Below are 5,873 nucleotides of genomic sequence, written 5' to 3'. Positions count from 1 at the left end.
TTCCCAACACAAACAGGGGGATGAAAAATCTGCCTTTTTTCTTCCAAAACATCCATCTCAGCGCCGTCTGCCTCATCATCTCGCATCGCTTTTTTTTTTTTTTTTTTTTTTTTTTGCATTTTTAGCCCCCACCAACCGACCAACCCACGCGTGTAAGGGAGAGATGCGGTGTGTCATTAGACTGCACACCGCCTTACTCACCCCTCCGAGGGCGCACAGGGAGGGAGGGAGGGGGTTTTTAACCCTCCCGGTGCCCGCAGCATCGGGGGGCGAGGGCGGTGTGTGTGTGTGTGTGTGTGTGTTGGCATCACCAGTGCGGTACCTGCGGCACCTCCCCTGAACATGGTGTGAGAAAAAACGGCCTCGTTACATCCCTACAGGCCCCCTACATCCCTACAGCCCCCCTACATCCCTACAGCCCCCCTACAGCCCCCCTACATCCCCCCTACATCCCTATAGCCCCCCTACATCCCTACAGCCCCCCCAGGCCCGAGGGGATCCTCCCTACATCCCTACAGCCCCCTACAGCCCCCCTACATCCCTACAGGCCCCCTACATCCCTACAGCCCCCCTACATCCCCCCTACATCCCTATAGCCCCCTACATCCCTACAGCCCCCCTACATCCCCCCTACATCCCTATAGCCCCCCTACATCCCTACAGCCCCCCCGGGCCCGAGGGGATCCTCCCTACATCCCTACAGCCCCCCTACATCCCTACAGCCCCCCTACATCCCTACAGTCCCTACATCCCTACAGCCCCCCTACATCCCTACATCCACCCCCGGGCCCGAGGGGATCCTCCCTACATCCCCAAACCCCCCCGGGCCCGAGGGGATCCTCCCTACATCCCTACAGCCCCCCCAGGCCCGAGGGGATGGATGGGCCGGCATCCGCAAGGGCGGAATAAACACCCATCACTTACTTACTTCATTTTAAACAAAATAATCCATCTCTTTTTAAACGAAATATTCCATTTCTCATTGTAGAAAGAAATAGGATTTTAGGGAACCGGCTGCTGGCGCCGACCCCGCCTTTCCCGGCGCTCGCCGCCGCCTCATCCCCCAGCCGTGACAGCGCCGGATCGCCCTGCCCGGGGGTCGCGGGGAGGGAGAAGCCCCCAGCCCTGTTGCTGCGGTGCCCTCGGCCCAGGGATCGAGGGGAGAAGCCCCCAGCCCTGTTGCTGCAATCCCCTCGGCCCAGGAATGGCGGGGAGAAGCCCCCAGCCCTGTTGCTGCGGCCCCCTCGGCCCAGGGATCGCAGGAAGAAGCCTCCAGCCCTGTTGCTGCGGTGCCCCCAGCCCAGGAATCGAGGGGAGAAGCCCCCAGCCCTGTCGCTGCGGTGCCCTGGGCCCAGGAGGAAGCCCCCAGCCCTGCCGCTGCGGTGCCCTGGGCCCAGGAATCGAGGGGAAGGAGCAAGCCCCCAGCCCTGTTGCTGCGGTGCCCCCAGCCCAGGAATGGCGGGGAGGGGAGAAGCCCCCAGCCCTGTCGCTGCGGCCCCCTCGGCCCAGGGAGAAGCCCCCAGCCCTGTCGCTGCGGTGCCCTGGGCCCAGGGAGAAGCCCCCAGCCCTGTCGCTGCGGTGCCCTGGGCCCAGGGAGAAGCCCCCAGCCCTGTCGCTGCGGTCCCCCCGGCCCCGTCCCCCGCCCGCAGGAGGGGCGTGGCGGGGATCGAGATCTCCCCCCCTCGCCCCCGGCACAGCGCCGGGCGTTGTCCCCTCCCGGCGTGTCCCTGCGGTGTCCCGGTACCCCCGCCCCGTCTGTGGCCGCGGGGTTCACTCGCACCCCGCGTCCGGCGCTCTGGGGGGGCCTTACCTGGCGCGGGAGGCTCCCGGCGGCCCCTCACCGAGCGCGGCTGCTGCTCTCCGCCTCCTCCTCTCTCACCGCATCGCCGGGAAGGGAGCGCGCCCGAAGGGGAGGGGCCGGGCCCGGCCGGGCTCGCCCCGCCTCGGCGGCTCCGCCACAGCGCCCCCCTCAGGCCGTGCCCGCCGCGGCCTCCCCGGGGAGCCGCCGCCGCTCCTCCTCCCCTGCCCCTGCCCCTTTCCTCTTCCCTGCCCCTTTCCTCTTCCCTGCCCCTTTCCTCTTCCCGGCCCCTTTCCTCTTCCCTGCCCCTTTCCTCTTCCCTGCCCCTTTCCTCTTCCCGGCCCCTTTCCTCTTCCCTGCCCCTTTCTTTCCTCTTCCCGGCCCCCCCGTTCCTCCGCTCGGTCGCTCCGAGTTCGCCGCCCCGTGTCTCACGGGGCCCCGCGGAGGGAGGGAGGGAGGGGAAGGGAAGGGAAGCGTTGCACGGGCGGGCGCGCTCCCGGGGCTCCCCGCACACACCGCCCGCCCCCCGTGAGCGCGCGGAGGGCGCGGCCACGCGCGGAGTCACGGCGGGGGCGCGGCTGTACAGAACGGGCGGCCACGGTCCTCCCGAGCGGAGCCTGGGCTGGGGGCTGCTTGTCGCAGTGCTGTGCGCCTTTCCTTTCCTTTCCTTTCCTTTCCTTTCCTTTCCTTTCCTTTCCTTTCCTTTCCTTTCCTTTCCTTCCCTTCCCTTCCCTTCCCTTCCCTTCCCTTCCCTTCCCTTCCCTTCCCTTCCCTTCCCTTCCCTTCCCTTCCCTTCCCTTCCCTTCCCTTCCCTTCCCTTCCCTTCCCTTCCCTTCCCTTCCCTTCCCTTCCCTTCCCTTCCCTTCCCTTCCCTTTTCCCTTTTCCCTTTTCCCTTTTCCCTTTCCTTTTCCCTTTCCTTTCCTTTCCCCTGTACTCAGCCCCAGCCAGGCGCGGGGGAGCAGCGCCCGTGCCCGGTGAGCGACAGAAGCTTTGGGGGGAGGCAGGTGGGGTCCATGGGGGGGAGGCAGGTGGGGTCCAGGGCCCCTCTGCCCCGCTCAGGTGAGACCCCACCTGCAGAGTTGCCTCCAGGCCTGGGATCCCAAGCACAGAAAGGACATGGACTTGTTGGAGGGATCCAGAGGAGGCACCAAGGTGATCAGAGGGATAGAACAGCTCTGCTCTGAGGAAAGGCTGAGAGAATTTGCATTGTTCAGCCTGGAGAAGAAACCGGGCGTGAGCAAATTGCCTCTTCCACTACGTGAAGGCAGCCCACAAGAAAGATGGAGAGAGAGACTATTAACAAGGGCCTGGAGGGATAGGATAAGGGGGAATGGCTTCAAACTGGATGGCCTTCAAGGTCCAACCCAAAGCGTTGTATGGCTCTGAGAGCTGCAGGGAGCGTCGCCCACAAGAGAAGTAGCAGGAAACACTTTCCAGGGCAGCTCCAGGGGTCGGAAATAGGCCTCTGACAGCACCTGTGCAGGGCCAAGGCAGCAAAGCCATCTCTGAGGGTTGAAGCTGCTCCTGCAGGCTGCCAGAGGGATGTTTGTGCACTGGTACGTGATGATGGAACATGATGACCCTGGTGCCTGTGTCCTCCTCCAGGTACCTCTTCACGTGTGGCAACACCCTTGCTGACTTCCACTGGTTCTTCTTAACAAATGAGAGTTCTGGGAATGAATACCTGGAAACCAAAATGTTTTTTCTGATCATCACGTACAATTGAAGATCAGAGGCACAAGGAACACACAGGAAATGCTGCATTACCTGTTAAAGCTAATATAAACATTTACTTAAATTACCTAAGTAGTGTAAAATACCCACTGAAACCAGCAATCCAATCGGCATCTTGGCATTGCTTAATTGTCTATGTGAATGAAATGTAACTGACAGAAATTTGGGGGGTCTCATCAAATTGAAAAACTTTTTTTTTTGCACCAAAAAAAAAAAAATATATATTGTTAACAGAATATTGGGTTTCACTGGGTATTTCCCTTTACAAAAACTAATATTTATGTCTTAGTCAACAAAATAATCTTTTTAGTCCATTACAAAATGTTCTCTTTAATTAAATTATCTCCACTCCCTTGGGATGGATGCCTCATTAGACCTCCTGGGTGCATATTGCTTGCCTCCATCTTACCCTGGAATGGTTAAGAGCTTTACATCACATCTGCCCACAGTGCCAAATTAATCACCAAATAAATTAAGCAACAGGGTAATCTTCAGTTGTGAGTCAAGAAAATGACTTGTACAAGACATAAACTGCAATAGAAAGAATCCTACCTAGGAAGTGTTAATGAAACCCAGAGAGAGCTCTGGTTCAGGTTTTATGCATGTTTGCAGCAGAACTGATGAACAAGATGCCAAGTTTCTGGAGTGAAGCTGGGAGCAGAGTGAGTGCAGACTTGTCATCCACATCATCTGTCAGTGCAGTCGCTGGGTTTTGCCTTCACAGGAGAGCGGCATCACAGCAAATGGTGCAACGAGCACTTAAACAACAAATTACAGTAGGGAAATCCTCCCTCCAGGAATGTTTTCCTCTAAATCTATCCCCTCCTGCCTCCCTCAGTCCCTATGGGGATGATATTGCTTTCCTCAGCATCCCATCCTCGTTGCTTTTGAAGTCCACAGAGGACAGTAAGTAACAGGAGCTGGTGATAGTGTGGCTTGTGCCACTCCAGAGCCTTTTGCGGGGCTTCTTCCCTGAAAAGAGGGTGATGTGATGGACCAAACCACTCTGTGCACAACAGGGACTGCTTGGCACTCTAGAAGTAGTTCAAGCCAGAATAATTCAGACCACCACTGGAACCTTTCAGCTCGTGCCTAGAGCTTTGGTATGCCATTTTTTTTTTAATCATTAATATCTGTTGTGTAACAGCTAACTTTGCAGCTAATTTTTTTTTTTTAAGGTAAATCATATTTTGAACAGAATCAAAAATAAGCAGGAGCTAAAATATCTGCAGTGCTGGGGCTGTGCCAAACACCCACAGATTCTGTACCCTGTACTCGAGCCTTGTCAAGTAGCTCAGCACATCTTTATTCTAATCATTTACTTTCATTTTCTGCCTAACAGAGAATTGTCCTGATTACTCAAGCAAAGCACAGCAAGAAAAGCACAGGAAACATTTGGTCAGCTTTGGGTCCTTGGTGCTCCTGGCGTAGCTCGAGGCTCTGCAGCCCCTCACCATGAAAGATTTCGGGGTGTGTGCAGTGATCACATAGCTCTTGACTCTTCCACTAAATCTTTTCAATAAGTGATTGGATAACTCTAAGCAGAGAGGCAGCAAGAGCTGCTGGAGGTTATAGAGTGACTTGAGTAGCTGAAAAAGGCCAGGGGTTCATAACTCTGGGCAATGCAATTCCAGCCAGGAATTTACTGTCTCACTCCTGACCACGGACACCCTGGGGACAACAGCAGGAGACAGAATGAGCAAATGCTTTTCACTTACACAAACAGTTCTGCATCTCTGCACAGACACTGTTGGGTTCGGTGATAAATTCGCAGAGCCAGGGAAATATTAAGGTTGGAAAAGATCTCTCAGATCATTTGATGATCGTGGAGGTCTTCCAACTTTAATGATTCTAGGATCATTGAACTCACCCGTCAGCCCAGCACCACCAGCACGTTCACCACTAAACCTCTATCCTCAAGTGCCACATGCACATGTTTTTTGAGCACTTCCAGTAGTGACTCCACTACAGTCTTGGGCAACCTGTACCAATGTTTTACAACCCTTTCTATGACAATATTCTCCCTAATAACTAATCTCCACTGGCACAGCTTGAGACGGTTACCTCTCATCCTGTCAAAGGCACTTATTCCACATGATAAAGATGAGCATTATAGAACACTCATCTCACACTGAGAGGTGCAGAGCAAGATGGACAGGCAGAACCCCAGGGACCTAATGAGGTCCCAGCCCTGCTTTCCCAAGTGCACTTGATGCACCTGGGAAAGGAGCTTCAGCAGCCTCAGCTCTTGGGTGAAGGTATTTGGCAACCCCCCCTACCAGCACCAGCCTCTACAGACAAGTCCGTGCAGCCTTCCTGCAGTTCCCTGCCTGGCATGAC

Source organism: Zosterops lateralis (genome assembly GCF_965231275.1).
Source record: "Zosterops lateralis genome assembly, chromosome: 24".
Taxonomy (NCBI): Eukaryota; Metazoa; Chordata; class Aves; order Passeriformes; family Zosteropidae; genus Zosterops; species Zosterops lateralis.
The sequence above is the reverse complement of the archived record's forward strand: the minus strand, read 5'-3'. Positions refer to the sequence as shown.